Genomic DNA, 21073 nt, shown 5'->3' on the forward strand with positions numbered 1-21073 from the left:
CAAGACACTATCTCCCATGCCCATGGAGTTTATATCTTCACATTATAGAACAATATCCTCAGAAAGCCCCACATCTCAGTAGAGAGTCCATCCTTCCTGTTACGTGACATTTCCTGAAAAGGCATAAATAAGTGTATATTTTCTCCATATATCTATTCAAGTCTAACTTAGTGAACAAATTAATTTATTATGGTTACTTTTAGGAACATGGGTAAGGAGTTATTTACAGGAGAATTGAAGACTCAATGGCAGCTTAATCAATAAGAATCACCATAGTATAGATAACAACTCAAAAAACATTGCATCCCTGAAGTGCAATGCCCAACTTGTGTGTATCTCCACTGAAGAGCCTCCTTGACTTCTAGGGATTGTTTCTTGATTGTATAACCTTGGGGAGGAGCCTTGCAAATCTTAGGCTGAGTTTCCTGAGTCTAATGAGTTTCATGAGCTTCTTAAGCCCTGAGTGTCAGTTTAGCTTCCTGAGTCTCAGGTACCTCATTTCATCCCCTGCTAGATAATTTCTTTAATGACAAAGAAGTCACTGCTCAGGTCCCTTATATCACTATGATCCATACTTTGGACAGTCCTTCCAATGTCTCACTTCCATTATGTCTGCTACATACAGTCTTTCCAAATTGGGAAACCCTATCATGCAACAAGCACATGTAGCAATACGAATTTTTCTCTACACCCCTGTGCCTAGCATAAAATCTCCTACATAATGCATTTCTTGCCTGTTTTATCTATTAATCGGATTTTTATTCTCCCAGCCATGATCAGACTGACTTACACTTTTTATATCACCCCACGGTATCTCAGAGTCAGAAATTTCATCATGAAGCAGAAATATTAGTAATTCTGTAGAAGCATACAGATTTCAATTTATATTTCCAATCTACATTATCTTATTTGACTCTACCTTCTTAGAGCACATAAAGGATACCTGCACAGAGAGAAATATGTAAGACTCAATGAGTACAGGATGTTTGTCACTCTTCAATTAAAGTGAAAAAGAGAGTGAGAGAAAGTAAGACAGACAGAGAGAGAGAGAGAACATGGTTGGTTGGCTGCAGCACATGATAGTCACCCTACTCCCTCCAACTGACTTTTACAGTAGTTTATTTACCTATATAGAAACAACTGTATATGTTGTTCTCTCTCAAAAGGTAATAACCAAAATACCATGGCAATTAGCTGTGTAAGAAGTAGAGATAAAGCAAAGGTGACAAATGATCTGGTCAATGACTTTTCAAAGAGAAATACAGGAGACCAAAGGTATATGTAGAATTCACATTGGTTGGGCTCACATCCCTCTTAGAAGAAGAAAAGATATCATGACTGAGACTGCATTGATGGGATATCCCACTTGACATGTGGGATAGTCAAGTATTTGGAGTCCAAATGGAATCAGTCTATAAAATATTGAATATAAGAATTATTTGTAGAATTCTAGAGAAATGCTTGCTTAAATGTTGTACTGGCTGGTTTTGTGTATCAACTAGACACAGGCTGGAATTATCACAGAGAAGGGAGCTTCAGTTAGGGAAGTGCCTCCATGAGACCCATCTGTGGGTCATTTTCTCAATTAGTGATCAAGGGGGTAGGGCCCCTTGTGGGTGGTGCTATCCCTGGGCTGGAAGTCTTGGGTTCTATAAGAGAGCAGGCTGAGCAAGCCAGGAGAAGCAAGCCAGTAAGAAACATCCCTCCATGGCCTCTGCATCAGCTCCTGCTTTCTGACCTGCTTGAGTTCCAGTCCTGACTTCCTTGTAGAAGTAAGCCAAATAAACCCTTTCCTCCCCAACTTGCTTCATGGTCATGATGTTTATGCAGGAATAGAAACCCTGACTAATACAAATGTCAATAAAGCACATATGTGAATACATATGTATGTTCTTTATTTCAGATAGTTCTAGCTAGAACTATATTAGTCATGTCTCCATCCACTATGACAACCAACTGATATAAACAACTTAAAAGGAGGAAATCACTACTTAGGCTCCTAGTTTCAGTGGTTTTATTGTACCTGACTGGTTCTATTGGTTTGAGGTATATGTGGAGACAAAATATTGTGTCAGGCACTTATGGCAGAAGACTTACTTAATGTCTGAAGGCAAGAAGCAAAGAAAGAAAGGAAGGTCTTGTGGCCCGAGGCCCCACATCCCAGCAGCATAATTGCATAGGAGCCAAGGCTTTATGCCATGCCAAACTTTAGGAAACACTGCACATTCAAACCATAGCAGCTGACAAAGAACTTAAACTTAGTTAACTTAGTTTCTAGCAAATCAAGAAATAAACAAAAAGAGTATAAAAAGAGTGGGGCTTGAGCAAGAGCTAGGGGTGTGAGAGAGGGATAATAGTGTATGGTGTAGAAGTAGTATGCCCAGAACATATTGTATACTTATAGGAGCTTTCCAAAGAATACATTAATTAAAAATACATAGATAAAAGGAAAATAAAGAGAATATGTTAGCAACTTGCCCACATAAATACAGTCTCTATACTTTATTTATGTATTTTCTAGCTTTTTTCAACAAAGCTAGAAAAAAAAGACAGCCAAAATTCCCATCTTATCCTCCTCTCTATCACTGTCCCAGGGATATCTGTATTAAGTCCTGTATTCAATGACAATTTGTCAAGATGTACCTTTATGAAACTTTGAGCTTGAGGAGCTTAAGAGGAAAGGCAAAGCCATGGCTGCCACTGCCTACTTGATGAGTTAACACATACAGGATATAATCCTGTCCCTCCCTAATGATTAAACTCCCCAGGAAGGGACATTCACAGACTTAGAAAGATTGATATGATACATCCAAAAAATAAAAAAGGCTTCAATTGGCTGTCAGAACTTTAATTAAAACACTTATAGATCAACTTCACTGCAGCAAATTGTCTGTGCCACTATTACTATAGCAAGATGGATGGTCACTGGGAAAACAGACAAGAACTCTCCCCTGGACTAATGTGTAATTTCATAGCCATTGATTTTTTTACTTTAAAAATTCTTCCCTGGCTCTTGGGAATTGGAACTTGTTCTGGGTGACCTGGCAGCAATGTTACTTTTTTTTTTTTTTTAACAAAGGGAAAAAACCATTTCCTAAACCCATTCATATATTATCTTCATTGCCTTGATTCAAGACGAAGCTTAAGTTGTGTGGTAGAATATTGAGAGTCTCAGAAAGTAGCAACTGTAGGCAATAAATGGTGAGGAAGAGCGGGTTGAGTAGGGAAAAAGGAAACATTCAATAAGAAAGAAAGTTCAGAGAATAGGAACGAATAAAAAAAGAGCAAAAAAAAATGGGAAATATAACTTAAATACTTTTATAAGATTACCAGTAAAATCTGAAAAGACTAAATTACAATTTCAAGTAAAATTACAAATTCACTGAAGGTATTATTTTTAATCATTTATTTTATTCACTGAACAAAATCTTATTTAATGCTTCTGATGTGCTATATACTACAGTCATAAACCTGGGGATAGATGTATCCTTTGACTACAACAGGCCAGCTACACATACCAATTTATAGCAGGTATAAAAGCATTCATAGGACATGTGCAAACCTAAATCAGGCCAGATCCCAGCACAGAGAGGAAGTTGCGCATGAGCTCAGGACTACTGGGAATTCACAGTTGCTGGGAGATGAAAGGTCAATTTTCTCTTCTTAGAGCTGCTGACAAGTCAACCAGGAAAGACTACACATCCAAGAATATTTGGGCAGCACAGATTGGCCTTGATGGTGGCAAAGAAAAAAGAAAAAAAAAAAACAGACTTGGGGGTGAGTATGATCAAAACATATTGTATGAATTTCCCAAAGGAGTAATAAAAGATAAATAAACTGGTAGGCAAATTTTACCCACAAATTCATATTCTGTGTAACAAACTCATGTCCTGTGTATGACTTTTTATCACTGAGTAAAGTATCTTTAAAATGATCTTAACTCATAATTTCAGAACTTTAAATCCATGCTCCTTGCCTCCATTGACTACAGCCATGAAGGCAGGTGCACAGAGCTACTACTACTTGTTACATGACAGTCAGAAAGAAGAGAAAAGACAGAGAAATGAGGCAAAGTCCTCAAGACCCAGCCCCCAGTGATCCACAGTGAGGTTCCACAGCTTAAACTCTTTGGACCACCCAAAACTGTATCACCAATTGACAACCAACCACTCACAATACATGAGAGTCATAGTAGGACACCAATTATTCAAAACCTAATATCCTATAGTACAGATTTTTAGAAAATCTTATAAAAGTTGTTCAGGTTCTTGAAGTAGATAAACAACTCTATAGTTGGCTATAGTCAAAGATGTATAGACATAGTTACAAATAAATACAGTTGTCATAAATAATATAAGCAGAAGCATTGGATTCAAGATAGAATGAGAGAATTTTTCTTCACTCTTGTTCATGTGCACCTATAAACAGTTCCTCATCACTATGTCCTGAGATGACTTATCCTGGTACAGTCCGAATAATAGTACCATATGGCAAAGCATAGAAGATACATCATTTTTGATGCTATCTAATTAAAAAACGTATGAGATATGAAGAAACAGGCAAACTCAAGCACTACAAATATGTTATTATAGAACTGACAAAATGAAAGTATTAGAATTCATATCATACAATGGTAATCTTTCAACACTAAACGTGTTTCAGATACTTCTGATCAAAAGGTTTTATGTGCAACATTGAAGTATCACAGATACCCTCTCTGTTGAGTGAGACTGTGGTCACAGTTTTATGAACAAGTAAACTGAGGCACATAATAATCTATAAGTAGATAACTGTATCATAGATATAACCAGCAGAATAACGCCCCTTTCTCTAAATATTCCCCCATCCTAACACTCAGAAGATACAGATCTGTTAGGGTCAATGGCATAGCAAATTATGATTTCAAATGGACTAAATATTTTAATTGGCTGACTTTAAGATAATATTTGAGCTGGGAAAATGACTTAGTATGCAAAGTACTTGTTGTACAAGTATAAGGACCTGAGTTCAGATCCCCAGAACCTACATTAAAAACTCAGCATGAGGAATGCTGGGAGATGAGACAAGTGGATCCTGGGATCTTGCTGGATAGTCAGGGTAGCCAATCAGTCAGTGAGAGCCACTATCTCAATAAGTAATATAGAGAAGCAATTAAGGAAGAATCTTGCCTCCATACATGCCAGCTTGGACAGGGAGCATCATAGCAGAGATTGGATTTTTTGAAATATCCAGGTGAAATCAATGTAAACTATGTGTGATGGTTTGTATATGCTTGGCCCAGGAAGTAGCACTATTTGGAGTAAGTAAGCCACTGTGGATGTGGGCTTAAGACCCTCCCTCATCCTAGCTGCCTGGAAGTCAGCCTTCCACTAGCATTCTTCAGATGCAGATGTTAAACTCTCAGGTGTGTGTGCACCGTGCCTGCCTGGATGATGCCATGCTCTTGCCTTGACGATAATGGACTGAACCTCTGAACCTGTAAGCCAGCTCCAATTAAGTCTTGTCCTTTATAAGACTTGTCATGGTCATGGTGTCTGTTCATAGCAGTAAAACCCTAATTAAGACACTACCGGTCCTTTAAAGCATGGAGAAGATGACAGAGTATTGTGATATGAGAAAGAATCACCTTAGTGATATGAAAATGATGGAAGGGGTACATGAGGAAAAGGATGTAAAGGTTTTTAGAAGGTAGGAAACTCAAAAATTCAGGCTCTAGATTATATGCTAAAGACTTAATCCAGAATTCACCAGTAGTAAAAGGTAGAGTATTAGATCATGAGGGCTCTGTGAGTGCCTAGAGTGGACTAGTCCATTTATAGATTCTCAGTTTACTAAAATCTTGGGGGAAGGGTTTTGCTATGAGAGTGATACTTCTCTTTAAGTATGGCCGCCATGAGGTGGGTGAGAAACTTTCTTACTGCCACAGACTCCCTGCCATAACATTTGCCTCCATCCAGGCCATGAAAAGTAGATCCAAGTGATGATGTTCTAAAACCATAAGTCAGAACCAATCCTCCATCAACTTCTCATCTTCTTGGGTATCTTGTCAAATGAACAGAAAACATACCTGGTAAGAGCTACCTAAAATTTCTGGCTTCCAGGATGCAAGGTGAAAATTCCAAGTTGTTTTGGCATCAATAAAGTTGTTGTAATTTGTACCATGAGTCATAAAAACCTAACACTAATGTCTGGCCATTGGGGAATCTAACCCCTCAGCTAATCCTAGACCCACAGTGGCATCTACTTACTGAAGAGTGAAATAAACCAGTAACTGGACAATCCAAGAAGCCAGCAGCCTTGGAACAAGAGGGACCTATTGTTCAGCCAAGCACGAGGCCTGGGAACTCCATGAGGAACTGTTAATGCAAATCTGTATTTAAAGGCTAGAGAATTAGGAGTCTGGTGTCCCTAGCAATTGAAGCCACATAAAACCTACCTGCTCAAGAAGAATTGAATGTGTAGACAAGGGAACAATCTTGCCTTTTCTCCCCACTTTTGTTCTATCTGCCCCCACCCTATGACAGGTAGGTCTCCAATCAAATTGTTAACACACATGCCATTTGTCTCTGAAAACATCCTCCCAGACACATAGAAAGTACACTTCACAAGTTCTCTAGATGTCTCTCAAGTCAGTCCATCTGATAAGATGCATCAGTCACCCCACCCTCTTCCCTGGATTTATGTCATAACCTGTCAAGTGATGCTTACCCCCTCCCCCATTTCTTTATGTTGTCCTGTTCACAGCACCTAAAAGGAAATCAAATCATTTTACTACTTGGTCCTAATGTCCTCTATGACCTCACCATCCATCCCTGACCAGTGTTCAAGCTTTCTCAGCCACTCTAGTCACCTGATTCATCTTTGATGGCTCACATGCACTTGAACACTTGTACTTCTCCTTGTTTTTCTAGTGGTGGGAGCATGGTTTTTCTGTTTCACTATAGGCTTTTATTTTTCTAAACCTACTCTATGTAGGGTTCTTTAATGCTTCAACCTCCCTTCTAGGACCCTAACCAAAGGTAGGGAAGAAAGATAGTTAATAAGACAGGGGCTTATGAACCTGTTTAGAAGTAGTTCTTTGGGGTGATTCCAATCTTTGTTGTCAGGACATCAGCAGTCCATTCCAACAGCAAACACCAAACACAAATCAGGAGCAGCAAGTCAATCGAGCAGACCTGTAAGGTTCAACCAATTGGCATGAGTCAGCAGAAGCAGCGAGAATTAGGCAGAATGTCCTGAGAGGTTCTTTGGCACATTTCTCTCTTCTAAGTCACAACATGTGAAGATGATCAAAGCATTGCTTAACAGAGCAATGCAAGAGCATCCTCTCACTGTTTACAGGGTCCCATTTATACTCTTTCCAAAAATCACATGCCCTCTCAAACATCCAGTCCAGCAATGTCCTCTCAGTATCATATGTTTTCTCACGTGTCTGTTTCAGCAAAACATCCTCTCACAGCCTCCAGAAAAACACCACATTACAAAACTGAGTTTCCAAAGAAACCAGAAATTTCCACTTCATTTCACAGAACTTATCTTTTTTTCATTTAGATTCCTGCTTCAATGTCAATCAACCTAAAAGTCCTTTTTAGGGTTATGCTATCTAAGGTGTTAATTTCTTTCATCCAATTGTTCTGCCTTGTTTATCTTCATCTCATTATGGTGCCATGTATACTAACACAAATATAAACAAATGCGGAAAGAGAGACACAAAGAGATAGACTGGTATATTTAGGAAATTGACATGTCAGTTTGGGTGGGGGAAATCTATAAACCCCCAGCCCTTAAGATGAAGGACTTCAGACAATAAATGGCTCCTGAGAAAAAACTTAGGCTTCTTTGGGGATGAGCTTTCTGATAGGTTATTCAATCCTAAGTAGTTAGCCTTAAACATATGGACATGTGAGCAATACTAAATAAACTTATTAAAATAAATAATGAACAGTCGTGAGTCTAAGAGGAAATAGGGAAGGAGGATTTGAAAGGGGAGGAGAAGAAGAATTTAAATACAGTACATACATATAAATTTCTTTAAAAACAAATTTTTAATTTTTAAAAAAAGTATTAGCAGACACAATAATGAGGACTGAGTTGAGAGTCTTGGGCATGGTGGCAAGCTAGAGACACAGAAAAGTGTTACACTGTAAACATCCTCTCCCTTAAGCAACCTGATCTTTTTCTTAAGGCCTTTAAACTACTGGATTGCATCTATCCAAGCTATGGAGGCAATCTGCTCCTCTGAAATTCTAGTTCTTTGGAGGGTACTCACATCTGAAGGAAATACCTTCAATCCATCTAGACTATTAATTTACTGAAAACTAGATATCATAGTCTAGCCATACTGACATATAGCATTAGCTATCACAGGGCATTTTATGTATTTATTTCCAGCCTCTCCATCAGAAGATAAGCTCTATAGGAATAGGAATTTATCTGTCATATCCACTGTGATTTCTCTATTATCTGTAAAAGTGCCTGCATAAAAACCTGTACTCAATAAATGTGTTGAATACATAGTGACAAACTGCTTATTCTCAGAAAGCCAGCTTCCATGATAGAGTTCACCAAATGCATGATGGAATCAACTAGGGCAGTACTTAAGCTAAGCTAGTGTCATGAAGCTAAATCATTCTTCATAAGCTGAGAGGAGAGGAATAATTGAAAACCCCACCTTCACCGCTCTCATGTTCTCCAAAGCTACACCAATAGGCTCACTGTTACAGATGTCAGAGGAGAAGGCAAAGAGCCACAGTGGACCCCTGGGTGCTTGAATATGTGGAGCAGTGAAGAGCTGAAACACAGGTTGAGGACAATAAAGAAGAGATTGCAATCCCTGAGACAGGAATCACAGAGGAAGAACACAGAGCAAACCCACTGACCGTGCTGAAAATCCTGCCACTCACCAGAGATAGCTCAGAGCTTTCCTGACAGCTCAAGGGCCACTGTCCATACAGGTGCATAGGCTGTGCATTGACCAGAAAATCACAAAGAATTTTAAAGGCCATCCCACAACTCAATGTCCAAATGTGCATACACCACATAAAACCATCATGACTGTCTGAGTCCGGGTTTCTATTCCTGCACAAAATATCATGACCAAGAAGCAAGTTGGGGAGGAAAGAGTTTATCCAGCTTACACATCTACATTGCTGTTCATCACCAAAGGAAGTCAGGACTGGAACTCAAGCAGGTCAGGAAGCAGGAGCTAATGAAGAGGCCATGGAAGGATATAACTTATTAGCTTGCTTCTACTGGCTTGCTTAGCTTACTTTCTTATAGAATCCAGGGATGGCACCACCCACAATGGGCCCTCCCACCCTTGATCACTAATTGAGAAAATGCCTTACATCTGGATCTCAAGGAGGCATTTTCTCAAGGGAGGCTCCTTTTTCTGTGATAGCTCCAGCTGTGTCAAGGTGACACACAAAACCAGCCAGTACAAGAACACATACAGTGTGAAGTCTGCTGGATGCCTAAGTAGTAACCATCCTTAAGCCAGTGCTGTAAGTGGGAGCTGGTGAGCAAAGAGCCTAGAGCTTCTCTCTTCACCTTCGCCCTCCATCCCCAAAGCTGAAATATGTCTCCTTTCGATGCCTACTACACACTTGACTGTGGATTGTATTTTATTTATAAATCTTGTTTCCCTAGCAACCATAATTTCTATCTTTCCATTTTATCCTGAGGTTAGAATAAAGTATCATGTGTGAAAGTGTATAACCTAGGGTCTGGTGCATACCATACGGGGGAGGGGGGCCTCAAATAGTGTGTGTCCTTAATTTACACAGTCCTCTCTTATTCCTTAGCACAGATTGTATGACAGGAGCAGTGATGACTCATACCTACTCTATGACATCCTTTCTGCATACTTCAGCTCTATTCAGAGTGTCACCTGTTATGGCTGAGAAGTCTAGCAAGCACCTCACACTGCCCTGAAACAAGTGTGTCTCCATCACACACAGTGTCTCTGAAATCATCCATCACATTCAGGTTCTTGCCAAAGCTACTAGGAGCAGAGCATCTCTAGGAAGACTCAGTGGTACATCTGTAGCCAGTGTTTCAGGAAAGAGAGGTATTATCCACAGTCAGTGGCTCCCTGAAACTTCCAGAACTCAGGGAGTAGAGGAAGCACTATGTTCCATCCACCAATGGATCACCAGGCCAAAAAGATGTCATCGCCAGATTCAGGTCACATTTTCTATCACTGCTGGGAGCTTCACAGGGTTATTTCATGTCTCATACATTTCCTAATTAAAATGAGGGTGAAAAATATATGCTTAAATTGAGTCAAAATGAGGGGAAAAAGTGAAGGTATGTACAAATGATCTAGTGAAGAGATGGCAACCAATCTCTACTGCACTTTCTTCTCCAGGCATGACAAAACAGGGCATACTGAAGCCCAAGTCCCCAGAGTAAGAAGATGTAAGGTGGGGGTTTTGGGTCATGTAATTAATACCCTTATAATAACTTCAAGAGAAAGATAACCTGTCTGTCGGCCACACAATGAAAGGCAAGGATGTGGCCAGCAGGAGACTCTTAGGAAGATCACAATTATGTCATCATCTAATCCAATACGTCCATGTCTTCCTAGCGATAAAAAGTACATGGAGTTAGCTTAAGGAATTAGCCTGTGGTAGCGTGCTTTAGCAGCCTATGCTAGTCTTATATGCTGTTTCTTCATGGGACTCAGTGCTAGAACAGAGACTGGTTCTAACAGTTCCGTCCTATCCAATGCTCCCACACACAGTCAGGCTGAGAAAGTTCACAGACACATACATACACCACTTTGCTCTTCTATTCTGCATAAAGAACAAAGAAAAAATGTAATATAACTAAGCAAACTGTGCTAATAATTAATTACCCATCTGCACAACAGACACCCAGAATTTCCCACTCAATTCAGGCTTGCCAGATCCTGCTGCACAATTGAGCTTTCTCCCAACTCACTACCACTTAATCCATCAAGCTAGAGCCAGTATGTTCCTCTGTAGACCTCTATGGTGAAACCAGTTTCACATATGCAGTCCCTCGGCCTATCATGAAAGGTTGCTAACACCAACCCTGCACATTTTCTCATGGAAACCCAGCACAAAGTTGTACCAGAGTGGATCGAAAGAGGACAACTGTGTACACACAGTAGGGGGAATATAACCTGGAAGCCATACAAAATAGGAGTAGGATCACCATCAGGATCCTAAGTTAAAGTTTAAAAGGCCAAAGCACGTATATTTATTCAGACAAGATCATGTAGAATTAAGAGGTGAGTGCAACCTTCACCCCAAGGTCTTAATTCTCAGAGAAAAAGAGGGCTAGAGAAGATTTAGAGGAGTGGTTCTCAACCTTCCTAATGCTGCAACAATTTAATACAGTTCTTCACGTTGTAGTGACTCCAACATAAAATTATTTTTATTACTACTTCATAACTGTAATTTTGCTACTTTTATGAATCTTAATGTAAATATCTGTGTTTTCTGATGGTCTCAGGCAATCCCTGTAAAAAGGGTCATTTGATACCTCCAAAAGGGGTTGCAACCCACAAGTTAAGAACCTCTGATTTAGAGGCTTTCTGCTCTTGATTGGAAGATAATTGCAACTTTGTTTCATTCACTTATCACTGAACATTAGTTTTTCTTTCAGGTTATAATGTAAGCAACTAACCAAAATCATACTATCAGTGGAAATCACATTGTATTCCTCCCTTCTCCGTTATCATAGTGAAATACTTGATCCTAGGCAACATATAGAAAAGGAGTACATTCACTCCCACAGGCTGAGAGGCTGAGAGGTCAAACAGAAAAAAAGCTTTGCCAAAGTTCTCCCAGCTTCATCATCTCATGATAAATGGCTTCATAGTGGGGGAGCCACAGCAAGACACTGAGTCAGAGAGACCAGGAGGTGGCCAGAAGTACCCTTTTCTGATGATCCTTTCAGAGCAACAAGGGTTCCACAAGAACTATCTTAATTTCTTCCAAGGCCAGCTCCCCACCCTAGACCATTCCATTAAATATCACACTCTCTCACGTCACCACAGCAAGGACCATGTCTCCAAAACTTTTGAAGACCAGATGCATCCATGCCATAATGTACTGTCACATCCTGCTACAGTTATATAAATATCACAAAATATCTTTTATATTTCAAAACTACAAAAACAACGAAACTCATTGCTAAAGTTAGTTGATAAGCCTACATATTTCTGTCACATGTGTTCTCTCTTAGAAACTCTGATAATTTTATTTAAATATGAATTTTTACATTGAATTTAAAGTAGATATTTGACAATAGGAGATTATTATAATACATAAAATTTTGTATTTGTTACAATGTAATAGATATTGCTGGATAAACTTTAAAATATTAATCTTCAATAGTAGTCTTTGCCTGACCTCCCTCTTGTTCCAGAGAACAAGTGGCTTAGAACTTTGAACGCAGAAAATTTTTGTAAAGGGGGCAGCTGTGGAAAGCACACTGATCTATGGAGAAAGCATTAGGAAGATGGGAGGTGTGAGGCTAGAAGTATTTTGGCAGAGGTCTATATGGTCAGGATTATTGGCTCCTTCCAAATCCCTGAATAAAGTTCTGCCATAAAAATAACACAAATTGTCTTCTTGCTGAGCCTAAGCTGAGACAGCGTGTGCTACTCTGCTGCTGCTGCTGCTGCTGCTGCTTATGATAAGGGGAAGACCATTTTGTCAATGGTCTCCCACTTCAACACTTTAGCCAAGTGGAAATTGGGCTTCCTATTCTATCCAGAGCCCGTAACCACCTAGCAAAATTAGCAGTCATTGTAGATAATAGGTTTAACAACAGTGACCATGTTTCACAATTACATGGTGTTTTAGTATTGCCCTCAAGTATTAGTCTCTTAATTGAGGCCTTCTAGTACCTTCAAGGAGGAATCAAAAGGTCAAATGCCCTCATGGGCTAAACAGATAATGTGAGGGAGTGAGGATGAAGTCAGAGGCTTATGACAGTCCTGGTATATTGCAGTGCAATTTGAGAATACCAAAGTCCTTGTAACATTGCCTACCCACCAGGATTTTGCTGACACTAATTCCCTGTGTAAGTTGTTGTACTGATAACCTGTGTTCCTAGAGTTGTACATGTCTAATAAAACCAGCATTCCAGAATTTTGTGTAACCTATCCTGCTTAAGTACTATGATCTACATTCAGCTAGCCTGACTCCATAACAATCAACTTAATGCATATAGAGAAAAGAATTTCTCATGCTGAAAGCAGAGTATCCCAGTGGTGGCCTCCCTCATCCTCTTGAGCACACCCTGTGAACATCATTCAACAAAGACCTTCCATTTGAATGCACAGTCTTTGCAGGTATTAAGAATGGCATCTACAGATGGAAAACTGGGGTTTAGAGAGGTGGCCCACTAAGCTCAACCTCACACAACTGGTGAAGAGTTGAGCCGGACTGTACTTCAGGTCTCAGCTGGTCTCACATAAGTATGATCTATCTGCCTCTGTGTCTCACTTGCTAAAATGTTCCCCAGCAGTCCATTAAGAACCAGTGCTGGCTTGATCCGATGTCTCCAGCCTCTAACTTTCTCACTGAGATATATTTAACAGCTTTGAAACAGAAGCCGAGTTGCACAGAGTCTGGGCACCTGCTCCAACTGCTTTGCTTGCCTCTGGGATTTGATGCCCTAATCAATTGGTCTCACGTTCTTCCAATGACCAGATGCATATACTCTGATTTACACCAAAGAACATCACAGAGCAACTTTGACTTGGTTTTTTTTTTTTTTCATTTGCCCAAAGATTTTTGACAGGTTGATTTTAGCTGAGGTTCCCCCTCCTTCTCCTCGCTCATGGAAACATCATCATCATGACTTGCTGGTTCTTCTGGAAATAGCCACTTGCCATAGTGATAAATCTTGGGTTTGCTCTATAACCTCTGATGCATTTCACATTTTCCCACCAAATTCCACTGTCCAAATTTGGAGTCCCAACTGGACCACAAACAGATACGATTTCAGTTTGTGGGATTTTCCCAGCTTTTCTCTGCATTGTGGCTGCGAAGCTTGTACCACCAGCTGTGTATGAGCCAGCCCTCCAAAAAAGGCAATTGTGCTCTGTGATAGAATCGCTGCCTGCCCGGCTCTGGTTCTGCTGCCAGCTCTGCTCCTCCAGCAGCCTTTTCAGGATTCTGGAGCTGCTTCCAGCCCCTCCGCCCACTCACCAGTTAATGATGTAGGCCCCTGGAGCAGCTCACAATCCTTTAAATGCCCCAAGGAACAAAAGGGAGGAAATGGGGCTTTCCCTTCTTCCCTACTTCCCTACTTCCTGAGATTCTGCTCACATTTTCTTCATCACACAGACCCCATTACTCTCCTACTCATTTAATCCAGAACTGTTTTCAAATAACCTATCATGTTCCAGGCATTTATTTTAGATCTTGGAGAAAATAAGCTAAGTAAGACAGGTGTTTTCTGCAAGATCTCCTCAAATAGCAGAGAAATGAACAAAGGGGCAACATGGAAATTCATTAGTTTCCAGAGCATAGAGACATTGCATTATATCAGGATGTATATGTATATACGTATGTATATGTGTGTATATACATATGTACATATAATGTATTTGCATGTGTGTATACATGTTTATGTGTATATATATATGTGTGTGTGTGTGTGTGTGTGTGTGTGTGTGTGTGTACGGACAAAGCAAAAAGTCAAGTCTTTAATCACACAAGCACCAACTCAGATATTTTGAGTCAAAAATTTACTCTGGCAGTAAACATTCAATCTCAGAGTCTTCTAGATTTGGGATTACAGAATTCTATTATTTTTCATTTATTGACCCCTGTTTCCCAAGTAGTTGACATGTTGCAGTCCCTTTACCTTCCAGAAGGCCTTTCATAGCGAACTATTACTCCATCACTGAAAACCTTACAGTGATTTTTCTACTTGCACCACTTTAAGCAAATCATACAGTGTTGTAGCAGGATGCTGGTCTCTCTATTTTAAGGAAAGGAAGCTGAAGTTCACAGAGGTTAAGTGACTCTCACAAGGTTGTAGGGAAAGTCAATGGGTCAGGCTGAACTGCCTCTCTCAGTTTCAGAAGTTGTGTTGTGTTGTTTCCATGATGTAGCACTTTCGCCTTCCCTGGGAGACTTTGACTCCATGCTTGCCCTTCCACCCTTTCTCTTCTTTGTCATGAAGCCTTTTCATTTGCCATGGGAAATTTCCTTACTGTCTTAGAGCTTCTGTTGTTGTGAGGAAATACCATGACAAAAAAGCAAGTTGGGACGAAAAAGTTTCATTTGGCTTATACTTCTGTATAGATGCTCACCATTGAAGTAAGTCAGGACAGGAACTCTTTTTTTTTTTTTTTTTTTCAGATAGAAATTGTTTCTTTTTAATTGAGTACTTCATTCAGACATTCCTCTGTTGGCTTCTGCTCTGGAAGCAGCTAGGTCCCCACCTCAATATCACAACTGAGTGAACATGGGCCCCAAACCAGGGCTCTCAGAACAGCAAAACGATAAACTGAAAACCCAGCCTCTCCTTTCTCCTTTTGGAAGGATTGGGAGTCACAGGGACCAATCCCACCTTGCAACTGTAGGCACTGGAGCCTGGCCTGCAAACACAAACACTTAGCAGGACAGGAACTCTTAATAGGATTTTGGAGGCAGGAGTTGAAGTAAAGGCCATGAAGGGGTGCTGCTTCCTGGCTTGCTTCATGTGGCTTGCTCAGCCTGCTTTCTTATAGAACCCAGGACCATCACCCAGGGATGGCACCACCCACAATGGTCTGGACTCTCTTTCATTGATCACTAATTGAGAAAATGCCTTACAGCTGGATCTCATGGAGGCATTTCCTCAATTGGGGTTCCTTTCTCTCTGATGATTCTGGCACATGTCAAGCAGACACACAAAACCAGCCAGTGCAGTAACCTACCTTAGAGATGTATACCAATGGTCCTCAAGTTCTTCTGTTTCACTGGGAAAAAAAGTTTCAGAATCAGGCTTATCTAGGCTAAGATTTACCCTGGCCCTAAAACAAGCTTGAAGACATGTAAGATTCTGACATTGAAGATGTCATTCAATCTTTCCAATCTTACCTGCTGCGGAGCTGGAGGAGTCTACAAGGTCACATTCATTTTAGAAATAAAATAATCTCTTGTTTAAAGTGTTGAATAGCTTTCCTAAAAAATAGTAAATCCTGAACAAAATGTAGCAAAATCACTGATCAAAAACAGTGATCTTGATATAAAATTATCACGAACATATTGTTTCTGCATATTTGCCTCCAGCAATAAACAAGAGAATGAGATGCAGTAGTATGGAGAAATGTCCTGTGCCGTGAGCACCTTTTCTGAAGAAGGCCAGTGGTCACATGATCAGTGGCACTGAGAGCTAACCTGTGAACTGTTCCCTCAATGGCTTATGGATTCTGAGTCCTCCTTATACCAAAAATATACACAAAAATGATAGTATGACGATTTACTGGCTCTACTAGAAAGTCTCTTGAAAGAGAGTATAAAGTTTAAAGAATGGGGTTCGGAAGCCAAAGTATATGCTAGATAAGAAGCAAGCCTGTAGGACCGCTGTGCCAGAATCTGAACAGGAGCTTCAACTAGCCATCAGTACTGTGAAGGAGGAGGACAAAGAGAGGAGGAGAAAGGAGAGGAAGATGAGGAAGAAGACAGAGGAGGAGGAGGAGGAGGAGGAGAAAATGACAATAGTGAGGAAGAGAAGGATTAATAAACAGGACATGAAAAAATGGGGCAAGGGGAGTGTCTGTGACATCTGGAGCAATAACTGCAGAAAAAAGAACTACAGTACAATCACCGTGCTGGGATTTGAACCATACTCCTTGTGCTCTTGACCATTGGCAGACACAGATCCCTCTGCCTCCTGGGACTGAGCAAGTAATAGAAATGAAATTTGGATAGGTGGAGAGGCCAGTATCAAGGTAGACAGCATATAGTCATTAAAAAGAATCAGCTGCTAATGTATTTTAGACAAATGATATTGTGTGGGAACATGAGCCAAATATGTCTGGTCTTCTGACTTTTCAAGAGATGCCAGAAATCCAGATATCCATGGTAAATTCCAGTGTTTTATTGTTGAGGACTAATACACACATACACACACACACACACACACACACACACACACACACACACACAGACCCTCATCTAAGGGGTAGATTTAGTGTATAGGCCTCCAATTTGAAATACTAATTTAACTGGGGAGAAGGGATGTTTTTAGTGCAATGTTTTTGAGCAGAGATAGGGAAGCAGAAAGATGTGTTATCAACATTCCAGAGATGGGAACTCTTAGAGGCAATTTCTAGGATCAAACTCCAAAGGAATGAACTCATTAGGGGATATAAACCACTTTATGAATCCAAGGAAGAGACATGTATACCTCTAATTAAAATGGAATAAGAGCCAGGTTTATACTTCCAGCTGAAGCATGCATGCATGCATGCATACATACATACATACATACATACATACATACATACAGCAGATGCCATGGTGAAACCCAGACTTTGTATGGCAATGTGATATATTAATTTTTAAATAGATTGTAGACATCCTGTCTTATTGTCTCAGTCATGAACCAAACACCTCTGTACCAGGTGTCCCTACCATCATAGTAATCTGCCCAAGTACTTGAGACCAGGTGACTACAGACCAACTCCTCTGAAACCAAGAGTCAAAATATGTCGTTCTTCCCTTTAAATGATTTCTGTCAGGTATTTTGTCATTGAGATGCAAAAGAAGTGAATACGTGGGATGAATAGAGTTTCAGCTATGGATACATAGACGTGAAAGTAGAGTATGGCAGCACATGTACCCCATATTCCCTGTTCTTTCCAAAAGGAGCCTCCAGCTGGAGGCTGGGAAAACCTAAGTCACCCTCCTCTGAACCTGGGGCATCCTTCCGAAAACAAGCCCACTTTTTTCTGCTGTTTCTCGGTGCCTCTCTCATCTCTGTAGGCATGGGGATTATTCTAGGCAATGATAAAGCAACTAAAGCATGATCCATCCTGTCTGAAGCTTCCTCTCTGCCTGTCATTTCCTTTACTCATGTCTCAGTTTCCACACCATGGTCATATTAAACTATATCATCCAAAGTTGATAACAAAATTACTAGTATTGCAGGCAGCACAGTCTGACCTCAAAGTAGCTATGTATGACCAAGCTAAGGATGACCAAGAATGACCTTGAACTTCTGATATTATAACTGCTGCCTCTACCTCCCAAGTATGAAGTTATAGGTTTGGATGTACCGCTGTCAGAATGCAGTCCATGAACAGAGTTATGTGAGCATTCTAAACGCTTATGAGAAAACGCCAGGAATACAAGACAAGAGTCTTGTGATCTAAGCTTCTTGTTAGAATGTGTTTCCATGTTCCTTCCAGGTGTAGGAGATAGGAGTGAGTTTACCTTAGTCATTGTTATTTATATTCCTCTATGGAAAAACATGTTTTTGCCTCATGTGGCTTGTCATTGTGATTGAATACCTTACTTGCATGATTCTTCTTTACCCTCAGAGTATAAATTGCCTGATATTCTGAATAAAGGTGGCTATTGCATAAGACTTTAGTCTGACTCATTTTTAGGCCCTGCTTTCCCAGGCTCACGCTACTAACTAAGTTGGTAAACATACTACTACATCCAGTGTATGCAGTACTAGGGATCAGAACAGTGGGCATGTGAGGCTGTCACTCTAACAACTGAGCTACATTCCCAGCCCAAATAAACAACACTGAGTTAAAAAAAAAAAAAAAGGAATTTTTTCCTCTTATAATGTTTCTTTGTAGCAAACTTCTAGGAATTTCTAAAGTTGTTGATTTAATAATTCACAGTTCATAATGCTTACTCCTCAGCCATATTTGTTCTGATCCGTTCAAGGTGATTAGACAATTTGCAAGAACAAGAAAGATTGTTTTTGACCTTTGGAAAGTGAAATTTAGAGTTTTTTGTTCTGAATCCCCCAGGTAAATAATTATTACACCATAATAAATTGTGTGATTACATTAATTCTATGCCTGAGGTCAGGAAGTAATACGAAATAGAGGCTTCCAGGTAGGACTATGGCAGTGAGAAGCAGCCGGAACAGCCAGTGAGGAAGAGTTCTCACAGAAGAATTCAAGATGGTGCAGAGGACTTAGACTCGGTCCACTTTCAGCTGTTACTTCAAATAATGAAGAAGATTCAGCACATTACCCAAGGCTTCCAAGTAGGAGACCAGAGCATTCCCAGCTGTATCCAAAGGGTGTGCTCTCAAATCTACCTAACAGAATGAGGTAAATGAAGCTCACACTTCTTGAGAATAAATGAACATATCTAGGTGGCATTCCATTTTGCAGCTCGTGCTTAGAGTTATACCTTCAGTGATGCAGTGCCCTTGCTGGGCTGAGTTCAGGAAAACCGAGTCAGATTGTCTGGGCTTAAATCCAAGCTGTAGGATGTCCTCTGCCCTTGACCTTGAGTTCTCCCACGCTTAGTCATAGTGACTTCCTAATGAGGTTATATGAAATCCATAAAGAGACACACTGAAAGTACTATGATGGCATTAATTACAATACTGCATTTCAGGACCAGAAGTTAAGTCATCCACATAAACACACTTCTCAGAAAACAAAAGCTAATCTTCATATTTTCATAAAACCTTTCAAAAACACACCGTATGTTAAATACCCCACAGACTGAAACTGGATGTAAGAACACAATGTTTAAGATAAGAAAGCACAGGGGTTTGTCTAACTTTGCTACTCAATAGCGAGGGTCCCTGAGCAAGTCTCAGGAGGCCTCTGGATACAGTTTGCTGCCATTTTAAATTATGCATATACCTCTCAAAGCTGACAGAGGAAATACTTGTGAAAAATGCTCGGCAGACTTATCTACCAACAAAAACCACCATTGTTCATTTTTCTTGAAGATTTAAAACTATTATTATGTACATAGAGTGGTATACCATAATATGATAAAACTTTACCACATGTGGTAAATGAAAAAATAACATTATTCCTTAGCTGGAGGGAAGGCTTCCTGCTCATCTCCTCCCTTCAGTGTTGGGATTTTTATCTGCCTTGAATTTGAGCAGGAAGTGTTTTGTTTTGTTTTGTTTTAAAGCATCCAACCACACACCATTCAAAAATAAGCCTTGTTTACTTCTTTGGGTCTTTGATTTTTGCAGTGACAAAAAACATTGGTGGTCCCAGGCCTTACACATGCTTAGCAAGTACTCTGTCCCAGGACTACACCCTCAGCCCCCGAGAAATGCTTCATTTGTTTGTTTTTTAGTAAAAAATGAAAGAGAGCCCACAGCACCCAGAGGAAGAAGCTCCACTCCCAGGCGCTCTGACACACCCAGGATCAGTGGTGAGCAGGAACCAACATCTGTCCCAACACTGGGAGTAACTGGGACCAGCGGGACCAGGCACACAGGAACACCGCCAGCCCAATGACTTGGGTTTCTTCTGGTCTGTCTGGGCTGGGGTCCAGAGCAGACCTTGGGCTCAAGCTCCTCAGCCAGGCCCACAACACCCAGAGAAAGCTCCACTCCCAGGCACTCTGACACACCCAGGATCAGAGATGAGCAGGAACCAACATCTGTCCCAACACTGGGAGTAACTGGGACCAGCAGGACCAGGCACACAGGAACTCGACCAGCCCAGTGATTCTGGTTCCTTCTGGTCTGTCTGGGTTAGTGTTCTGAGCAGACCTTGGGCACAAGCTCTTCAGCCAGTCTCACAACACACAGAGAAAGCCACACTCCCAGGTGATCTAACAAGCCCAGGATCCCGGGATCCCAGGATCCCAGGATCCCAGAATCACAGGAACACAGAGACAGCTTGACTCTGAGGAGTTCTGACACAACCAGGATCACAGGAAGGACAGGCTCCAGTCAGATTTAGCAAGAGCAGGTAGCACTAGAGTTAACCAGATGCCAGGGGAGGGGGCAAGCGTGAGAAAATATATAATACAAACCAAGGTCACTTGCCATCATCAGAACCAAATTCTCCCACCATACCAAGTCCTGGACACACCATCACACGGGAAACACAAGATTCAGATCTAAAATCACTTATCATAAT

At 40.6% G+C, this 21073-nt stretch overlaps 1 pseudogene; it reads right to left on the minus strand.

The window, feature by feature from the left end:
• LOC116081590 overlaps nt 1-14872 on the minus strand; it is a 69778-nt pseudogene extending 54906 nt beyond the window's left edge.
• Between the last annotated feature and the right edge of the window lie 6201 nt (nt 14873-21073).

This window comes from Mastomys coucha, unplaced genomic scaffold, assembly GCF_008632895.1.
Source record: "Mastomys coucha isolate ucsf_1 unplaced genomic scaffold, UCSF_Mcou_1 pScaffold7, whole genome shotgun sequence".
Classification (NCBI taxonomy): domain Eukaryota; kingdom Metazoa; phylum Chordata; class Mammalia; order Rodentia; family Muridae; genus Mastomys; species Mastomys coucha.